This window comes from Melanerpes formicivorus, unplaced genomic scaffold (genome assembly GCF_026170545.1).
Source record: "Melanerpes formicivorus ecotype bairdi unplaced genomic scaffold, bMelFor1.0.p_v2 SCAF_305, whole genome shotgun sequence".
Lineage (NCBI taxonomy): Eukaryota > Metazoa > Chordata > Aves > Piciformes > Picidae > Melanerpes > Melanerpes formicivorus.
In genome coordinates, this window is record NW_027142657.1 from 135,001 (window position 1) to 145,000 (window position 10,000).

The following is a 10,000-nucleotide window of genomic DNA, read 5'->3' on the forward strand; positions in this document are numbered from 1 at the left end:
CGCTACCCCCGGCCCCCCCCCCCCGCTGCCGGGTTTGCGCGGAGGCCCCCCCTTCCCGCCGTTGCCTCTTGCCGTTACCCCCCGCCCCCCCCCCGCTGCCGGTTTGCGCGGAGCCCCCCCGCCTGCCGTTGCCTCTTGCCCGCGGCCCGCCACCGCCCCCCCCACACCCCCCGGCCCCCGTTACCGGTTTGCGCGGAGCCCCCCCTCCCGACATTGCCTCTTGCCGCTGCTGCCACCCCCAGCTCCCCCAACCCCCCGGCTCCCGTTAGCGGTTTGCGCGGAGCCCCCCCTTCCCGCCGTTGCCTCTTGCCGCTACCCCCGCCCCCCCCCCCCCGCTGCCGGTTTGCGCGGAGCCCCCCCGCCTGCCGTTGCCTCTTGCCGCGGCCGCCACCGCCCCCCCCACACCCCCGGCCCCCGTTACCGGTTTGCGCGGAGCCCCCCCTCCCGACGTTGCCTCTTGCCGCTGCTGCCACCCCCAGCTCCCCACACCCCCCGGCTCCCGTTAGCGGTTTGCGCGGAGCCCCCCCTTCCCCCCTTCCGCGGGCTGCCGCTTCCCTCCCGGGCTGCCCGGCTGCTCTCTAACCCCTGCGACCGAGGCGGCGCTGTTAGGGGCGGCCGTGCCGGTGCCCCTTGCCGCAGCTAGCCTCTCGCCGCTGCCCCTCCCGTCCGTCGTCCCCCCGTCCCCAAAAAACTTGCTGCTCTCCACGCTGGAGCCTGCACGGGGGAGGTTGCGCTCCGCTCCTCCGGCCCTAAAGCGCCCTCGCCCGCCCCCCGGCTTGCCGCTTGGCTCGGCTGCCCGCCCGCCCGCTAATCCCCCCAACGCCCCCTCCCCAAAAACACCCCAGCCCTACCGCATGCCGCTCCCCCTCTCCCCGCTCTCGCTGACCGCTGCCACCCCCCCCCCCCACCCCTCCCCCCCGAAACAAACCCCCCAGCCCTACCGCATGCCGCTCCCCCTCCTCTCCCTAGCCTGCCCCCCCCCGCCGTCGCTTGCTGCCAGCCGCCGCCGCCCGCCGCCGCCGCCGGGACCCGCCTCGGTCTGGTGGCGCACGCTCGGAGATCCCCGGCTACCCGTCCGTCCGTCCCTCCCTCCCGCCCCGCCCCGGGGAGGGCCCGGGGCAGCGCGGGCAGGCGGGGAGCAAAAAAAGGCGCGGGCGCCAAAAAAACGTCGGGGTCCCGGGGTGGCGGAGGGGGGCGGCGGCGGGTACACGGCGCCGGGTCCAGGGCGCCGGGTCCAGCCCGTCCCGGGGCGGGGACAGGTGGTGTCGTCCGTCCCCGCCCCCGTAACCTGCTCTGAAGCATCCGCTTCCCGCCGCGGTTCGCCCTCCACCCCCCCGCCGCACACGCAGCTGCCCGCTTCCCCGCCGCCTCTGCCCCCCCGCCCCGGGATCAACCACCCGCCGGGTCCAGCCGGTCCCGGTCCCGGGAACCTGCTCCCGGGGGCCAGCCGGAGCCACGCACCCTCCTCTGACGCTTCCAGCTGCCGCCTCCCCTCCCACCCCCCAAACTCACACTGGCCCTCGCCGGCCCGCCCACCCCGCCTACCTGCTTGCCCGCCGCCGCTGGGGTGGCGTGCCGGACACTCTCGCACACAGGTACACAGACAGGGACACAGGGACACAGGCACTCAGGCACACAGGGACACAGGGACACAGGGACACAAGGACACAGGGACACAGGCACTCAGGCACTCAGGCACTCAGGGACACAGGGACACAGGGACACAGGCACTCAGGCACTCAGGGACACAGGGACACAGGGACACAGGCACTCAGGCACACAGGGACACAGGTGGCGGGCCGGAGGCCTCTCTCCACTGTGTGGCAGGGGTCCAAGAGCCACCCCAGCCCAACCCAGAGGGTCTTTTGCACCTCTCTAGAGGCCACCCAGAGACCCCAGGCCGCAGCAGAAGCCTCCCCCGCATGCTCTGCAGGCTTCCGACCCACCCCAGGCCGCACCAGAAGCCTCCCCCGCAAGCTCTGCAGGCTTCCGACCCACCCCAGGCCGCAGCAGAAGCCTCTCCCGCACGCTCTGCAGGCTTCTCAGCCACCCCAGGCCGCAGCAGAAGCCTCTCCCGCACGCTCTGCAGGCTTCTCAGCCACCCCAGGCCGCAGCAGAAGCCTCTCCCCGCACGCTCTGCAGGCTTCTCAGCCACCCCAGGCCGCACCAGAAGCCTCTCCCGCACGCTCTGCAGGCTTCTCAGCCACCCCAGGCCGCACCAGAAGCCTCCCCCGCACGCTCTGCAGGCTTCCACCCACCCCAGGCCGCAGCAGAAGCCTCTCCCGCACGCCCTGCAGGCTTCTCAGCCACCCCAGGCCGCAGCAGAAGCCTCTCCCGCACGCTCTGCAGGCTTCTCAGCCACCCCAGGCCGCAGCAGAAGCCTCTCCCGCACGCTCTGCAGGCTTCTCAGCCACCCCAGGCGCCGCAGCAGAAGCCTCTCCCGCACGCTCTGCAGGCTTCTCAGCCACCCCAGGCCGCAGCAGAAGCCTCTCCCGCACGCTCTGCAGGCTTCTCAGCCACCCCAGGCCGCAGCAGAAGCCTCTCCCGCACGCTCTGCAGGCTTCTCAGCCACCCCAGGCCGCAGCAGAAGCCTCTCCCGCACGCTCTGCAGGCTTCCGACCCACCCCAGGCCGCAGCAGAAGCCTCTCCCGCACGCTCTGCAGGCTTCCGACCCACCCCAGGCCGCACCAGAAGCCTCCCCCGCACGCTCTGTAGGCTTCTCAGCCACCCCAGGCCGCACCAGAAGCCTCCCCCGCACGCTTCTGCAGGCTTCTCAGCCACCCCAGGCCGCAGCAGAAGCCTCCCCCGCACGCTCTGCAGGCTTCTCAGCCACCCCCAGGCCGCAGCAGAAGCCTCCCCCGCACGCTCTGCAGGCTTCTCAGCCACCCCAGGCCCCAACAGAAGCCTCTCCCGCACGCTCTGCAGGCTTCCGACCCACCCCAGGCCGCACCAGAAGCCTCCCCCGCACGCTCTGTAGGCTTCTGACCCACCCCCAGGCCCCAACAGAAGCCTCTCCCGCACGCTCTGCAGGCTTCTCAGCCACCCCAGGCCGCAGCAGAAGCCTCTCCCGCACGCTCTGCAGGCTTCTCAGCCACCCCAGGCCGCAGCAGAAGCCTCTCCCGCACGCTCTGCAGGCTTCTCAGCCACCCCAGGCCCCAACAGAAGCCTCTCCCGCACGCTCTGCAGGCTTCCGACCCACCCCAGGCCGCACCAGAAGCCTCCCCCGCACGCTCTGTAGGCTTCTCAGCCACCCCAGGCCGCACCAGAAGCCTCCCCCGCACGCTCTGCAGGCTTCTCAGCCACCCCAGGCCGCAGCAGAAGCCTCCCCCGCACGCTCTGCAGGCTTCTCAGCCACCCCAGGCCGCAGCAGAAGCCTCCCCCGCACGCTCTGCAGGCTTCTCAGCCACCCCAGGCCCCAACAGAAGCCTCTCCCCGCACGCTCTGCAGGCTTTCCGACCCACCCCAGGCCGCACCAGAAGCCTCACCCCCCCCCGCACGCTCTGTAGGCTTCTGACCCACCCCAGGCCCCAACAGAAGCCTCTCCCGCACGCTCTGCAGGCCTTCTCAGCCACCCCAGGCCGCAGCAGAAGCCCTCTCCCGCACGCTCTGCAGGCTTCTCAGCCACCCCAGGCCGCAGCAGAAGCCTCTCCCGCACGCTCTGCAGGCTTCTCAGCCACCCCAGGCCCCAACAGAAGCCTCTCCCGCACGCTCTGCAGGCTTCCGACCCACCCCAGGCCGCAGCAGAAGCCTCTCCCGCACGCTCTGCAGGCTTCCGTCCCACCCCAGGCCGCACCAGAAGCCTCCCCCCGCACGCTCTGCAGGCTTCTCAGCCACCCCAGGCCGCACCAGAAGCCTCCCCCGCACGCTCTGCAGGCTTCTCAGCCACCCCAGGCCGCAGCAGAAGCCTCCCCCGCACGCTCTGCAGGCTTCTCAGCCACCCCAGGCCGCAGCAGAAGCCTCCCCCGCACGCTCTGCAGGCTTCTCAGCCACCCCAGGCCCCAACAGAAGCCTCTCCCGCACGCTCTGCAGGCTTCCGACCCACCCCAGGCCGCACCAGAAGCCTCCCCCGCACGCTCTGTAGGCTTCTGACCCACCCCCAGGCCCCAACAGAAGCCTCCCCCGCACGCTCTGTAGGCTTCTGACCCACCCCAGGCCGCAGCAGAAGCCTCTCCCGCACGCTCTGCAGGCTTCTCAGCCACCCCAGGCCGCACCAGAAGCCTCTCCCGCACGCTCTGCAGGCTTCTCAGCCACCCCAGGCCGCACCAGAAGCCTCTCCCCCGCACGCTCTGCAGGCTTCCGACCCACCCCAGGCCGCACCAGAAGCCTCCCCCGCACGCTCTGCAGGCTTCTCCGCCACCACAGGCCGCACCAGAGGATCTTTTGCACCTCTCTGGACGCCACCCAGAGACTCCAGGCCGCACCAGAGGCCCCCCCCCCCAACCATTTACAGGCTGCAGTGCCAGCCTAGGCCCCGCTGGCAGCCTCCCTTGTCTGCTTTGGAAGGCCTCCCATCCACTCCAGACCTGCCTGGAGGCCTCCCTCGACTGCTCCCGGGGCCCTCGAAGCCACCCTAGGCCTTTCTGGAGGACCTGCTCGACCGCTCTCGGGCGGCTTCTGACGCACCCTCGGCCATCCGGCGCCCAGCAGCTCCCAGGGCCAGGCACCGGCCTCCCCCTCCGGCCGCCCCTGGGGCCGGGGGTGGCTCGGACTCGGCGCCCCCCAACGTGTCGTCCCGTCCCCCCCCCGCCCCCGCACCGCCGAACATTCGCTGCAGCCGAGGGCTTGCCGCTCGACGCCTACCCCACCCGCCCAGCCCCCCGCTGCGGCCCGGCGCTGCCCCCGGCCGCTGCGCCCCGCCTCTCATCGCTCCCCCCACCCGGCAACCGGCCGCCGGGCACGGCAAGTCCCAGGGCAGGGAACAGGTGCTGCCGGGACCCCGTGCTGGCTGCCGGCTTCCCGGGGCTGCCCCGGGCACGGACAGGTCGCCCCCCCGCCCCGGCGAATGTTCACCGAACCGGCTGCCGGCTGCCTTCGAGCACCCCCCGCCCCCCCGCCACTATCGTCCCCCCCGCCCCCCCTCCGCCTCCGCTGCCGCTTCTCCCCGCACCCCCTCCACTGCCTCCCCCCGCCGCCGGCGAACGAGTCGGCGGATCCGTAGGGTGCCGGGAGGCCCGAACGGCGAGCGGCTCCGGCTGCTGCCGGGGACCTGCGGGGGATTCGAGCCGCTCCGGCCGCGGCCGGGACCCCGTGCCGGAAGCCGGCATCCCGGGACGGCCCCGGGACGGCCCCGGTCGCCGGCCGGGGTGACGTTCAGCGAAGCGGCTGCCGCCAGTCTTTGGGGCCTCCCCCGTGCCGGGGCCGCGGGGCTTCGAGCCGGTCCGGCCGCGGCCGGGATCCGGGGTCCGGACGATGGCTTCCCGGGCCGGTCCCGGTCGCCTCCCGGGGTGACGTTCACCGAAGCGGCTGCCGGCTGTCTTCGAGCCCCCCCCCCCCTCCGCCTCCGCGGCCGCTTCTGCCCGCACCCCCTCCACTGCCTCCCCCCCGCCCGCCCGCGAAACGAGTCGCCGGATCTGTAGGGTGCCGGGAGCCCGAACGGCGAGCGGCTCCGGCTGCTGCCGGGACCGCGGGGATTCGAGCCGGTCCGGCCGCGGCCGGGACCCCCGTGCCGGAAGCCGGCATCCCGGGACGGCCCCGGGACGGCCCCGGTCGCCGGCCGGGTGACGTTCAGCGAAGCGGCTGCCGCCAGTCTTTGGGCCTCCCCCCGTGCCGGGGCCGCGGGGATTCGAGCCGGTCCGGCCGCGGCCGGGATCCCGGGCCGGACGATGGCTTCCCGGGCCGGTCCCGGTCGCCTCCCGGGTGACGTTCACCGAAGCGGCTGCCGGCTGTCTTCGAGCCCCCCCCCCCCCTCCGCCTCCGCTGCCGCTTCTCCCCGCACCCCCCTCCACTGCCTCCCCCCGCCGCCGGCGAACGAGTCGCCGGATCTGTAGGGTGCCGGGAGCCCGAACGGCGAGCGGCTCCGGCTGCTGCCGGGACCGCGGGGATTCGAGCCGGTCCGGCCGCGGCCGGGACCCCGTGCCGGAAGCCGGCATCCCCGGACGGGCCCCGGGACGGCCCCGGTCGCCGGCCGGGTGACGTTCACCGAAGCGGCTGCCGGCTGTCTTCGAGCCCCCCCCCCCCCTCCGCCTCCGCTGCCGCTTCTCCCCGCACCCCCTCCACTGCCTCCCCCCGCCGCCGGCGAACGAGTCGGCGGATCCGTAGGGTGCCGGGAGCCCGAACGGCGAGCGGCTCCGGCTGCTGCCGGGACCGCGGGGGATTCGAGCCGCTCCGGCCGCGGCCGGGACCCCGTGCCGGAAGCCGGCATCCCGGGACGGCCCCGGGACGGCCCCGGTCGCCGGCCGGGTGACGTTCAGCGGAGCGGCTGCCGCCAGTCTTTGGGCCTCCCCCGTGCCGGGGCCGCGGGGATTCGAGCCGGTCCGGCCGCGGCCGGGATCCCGGGCCGGACGATGGCTTCCCGGGCCGGTCCCGGTCGCCTCCCGGGTGACGTTCACCGAAGCGGCTGCCGGCTGTCTTCGAGCCCCCCCCCCCCCTCCGCCTCCGCTGCCGCTTCTCCCCGCACCCCCTCCACTGCCTCCCCCCGCCGCCGGCGAACGAGTCGCCGGATCTGTAGGGTGCCGGGAGCCCGAGGCGGGCGGCACCCAGTGCGGGTCCGGCCGAGGCCGGGACCCCGTGCCTGTCGCAGGCTTCCCGGGACGGCCCCGGAACGGCCGCGGTCGCCGGCCGGGTGACGTTCTCCGAAGCGGCTGCCGGGCTGTCTTCGAGCCCCCCCCCCCCCCTCCGCCTCCGCTGCCGCTTCTGCCCGCACCTCCTTCACTGCCTCCCCCCGCCGCCGGCGAACGAGTCGGCGGATCCGTAGGGTGCCGGGAGCCCGAACGGCGAGCGGCTCCGGCTGCTGCCGGGACCGCGGGGATTCGTTGCCGCTCCGGCCGCGGCCGGGACCCCGTGGCCGGATGCCGGCATCCCGGGACGGCCCCGGGACGGCCCCGGTCGCCGGCCGGGTGACGTTCAGCGAAGCGGCTGCCGCCAGTCTTTGGGCCTCCCCCGTGCCGGGGCCGCGGGGCTTCGAGTCGGTCCGGCCGCGGCTGGGACCCCGTGCCTGTCGCAGGCTTCCCGGGACGGCCCCGGAACGGCCGCGGTCGCCGGCCGGGTGACGTTCACCGAGGCGACTGGCCGGCTGTCTTCGAGCCCCCCCCCCTCCGCCTCCGCTGCCGCTTCTCCCCGCACCCCCTCCACTTGCCTCCCCCCGCCGCCCGCGAACGAGTCGCCGGATCTGTAGGGGGCCGGGAGCCCGAGGCGGCGAGCGGCTCCGGCTGCTGCCGGGACCGCGAGGCTTCGAGCCGGTCCGGCCGCGGGCCGGGATCTCGTGCCGAACGTCGTCTTCCCGGGACGGTCCCGGGAGGGCCCCAGTCTCCTCCCGGGTGACGTTCACCGAAGCGGCTGCCGGCTGTCTTCGAGCCCCCACCCTGCCGTGGGCCGCGGGGATTCGCCCCGGTCCGGCAGCTTGACGGTTCCCTGTGTCGGACGCCGGCTTCCCGGGACTGCCCCGGGACAGCCCCGGTCGCCTCCCGGGTGACGTTCACCGAAGCTGCTGCCGCCTGTCTTTGTCCCCCCCCCCCCCGTGCTCTCCCTCAGGGCGGGAGGTAGACGTGCTCTCCTCGGCGAGTAGACGTGCTCTCCCTCGGCGAGTAGACGTGCTCTCCCTCGGCGAGTAGACGTGCTCTCCCTGGGCGAGTAGACGTGCTCTCCCTGGGCGAGTAGACGTGCTCTCCCTGGGCGAGTAGACGTGCTCTCCCTGGGCGAGTAGACGTGCTCTCCCTCGGCGAGTAGACGTGCTCTCCCTGGGCGAGTAGACGTGCTCTCCCTGGTCGAGTAGACGTGCTCTCCCTGGGCGAGTAGACGTGCTCTCCCTCGGCGAGTAGACGTGCTCTCCCTGGGCGAGTAGACGTGCTCTCCCTGGGCGAGTAGACGTGCTCTCCCTCGGCGAGTAGACGTGCTCTCCCTCGGCGAGTAGACGTGCTCTCCCTCGGCGAGTAGACGTGCTCTCCCTGGGCGAGTAGACGTGCTCTCCCTCGGCGAGTAGACGTGCTCTCCCTGGGCGAGTAGACGTGCTCTCCGCGGAGATCGCGCTTGTCGCCAAGGGGTCGCTGTTGCGCTCTGCCTCCGCCTACGTCATCGTACAAGCCGGCGGTGATTTCTGCGACCTGCCGCTGGGCGGAGGTCGGCTGGTTGTGCGCTCGCGGAGCTGACGGCCCTCCAGTTCCGTATATGAGGGAACGAGTGACGCCGAGCACTCCCAGGGCAGCGCTGCCGAGCGGCTGCTCCAAGCCACCCGCCAGGCGGCTGGGCAGGGGTCCGTCTGGCTTCTCGGTGGCTTTCGCCCGGGTCAGAGAGGGGACCCGCGGGGCCGAACAAAGGCGCGGCGGTTTGGAGCGGCCGCTGGCGCACCCTCAGCGGTGTTGGATGGGTTTCGCTCGTCCGTGAGCCGGAGCCCAGCCCGGGCTCGGCAACGAAAGCGGGGAAAGAAAAAAAGTTGACGAGTGGCTGGCGCCGGCCACTGCCGAAGTGTGGAACCCCCGAAGCGAAGTTTGCCCGGTGGGGCACGGGGGCAGAGAAAGCCGGGGAGACGTGGTGCCGGCGTCGGTCCCACCAAGAATGGAAAGCAAGCCCGTCCAGGCACGGCGAGAGAGAGCCCGGTAAGGGGCAGAGAGAGTTCCCAGCACTGGACCCTCTTCACGGGGGTTCCCCCCCCATGGCCAAAGCCGCAGCCCGCGGGGGCACGGCATCTAAGGGAAAAGCCAGCGGCGGTGACTGGCCACTCGTATGCTATGGAGCCCGGCATGGGGGGAGGAGGGCAAGCCGGTGCCCCAGCACGGCTTCCTCCTGGCTCCAGAGGGGCGCCCCGTGATGGAGATGTAACTCGGTGCAGCTTGAGGGAAAATGCAAGCCCACATTTCGGGGAGGCAGAGGTGCCCTGTGAGCCGGTGCGGCCCGGTGCAGCTTGCCCCCCCCCCATCTCTGGAGGGCGCCCCGTTTGCTCCTCCGGCGTGTTGCCCGCACGCCGAGCCCCGTGCCTGCTGGCTGCTCCCGAGGGCGGTGGCGGGTGCGCGTGGCTGTGTCTGTCCCAGAAGAGCGAGGCCGTGGGGCCTCCGCTGGCTTCCTTTCCTTCTGTCCTTGTTGATCGATGAGGCCTTTCGGGTCGCGTCGGAAAGGGCCCCCGGCCGGCAGGGCAAGGGCGGTCTTCCTTTCCACTTCGCTTCCCGTCGCGTGTGAGGTGTCGTCCTCGTTCCCCCAGCCCCGAGCGGCTCGAGCGGGGGGGAGCCGTGGCGTTAGCGGCCCGGCGCGTGCCTTGCCGCATCCTCCCCTTTCCACCTCCCCCCCGGCGCTGGGGCAGGGTTCGGGGACCGGTCTACCGCAACCGGCTTTGTGACTGCTGCGTGGCCCCGTGAGTTTTCAGGTGTCCTAAAACGCGTGAGGCGCCGGTGTCGTCCTCGGTTCCGGGTACCCGCGGGTGCCGGCCGCGAGCAGCTGCGTGTGGCGGGGGTTGGCCGAGCCGAGAGCGAGGCGGCGGCGTCGCGAAAGTTAAAAGGGGCTAAAAGCGGCGCCGCGCGTGAGGCCTCACCCTGCCCGGGTGGGGTCCCCGAGGGTTCCTCCCTAAATGAAACCTCTAGCCTGAGAAGGGCGGCTTTGTGGCCCGTACCCCCGCCCGCTGCCGAGCGAGCCGCCCCGGCTCTAAGGTCCTGGCGTGCCGGGGGCGCGCCCCGCTTCCGCGGGTCGCTGTCTCCTCTAGCACGTCCCGGTGCTCCCGTGGCAAGGCGGGGAGAGAGACGAGGGCCTTCTCCCCGCCGGGCGTGTCGGTATCGCTCGCTTCCGCTGCTGCTGCCTGAATCGTGCCCGGGATCTGGCAGCCAGGGGCCGGCCTCGGGGGCGGGGGAGCCCCAGCCGG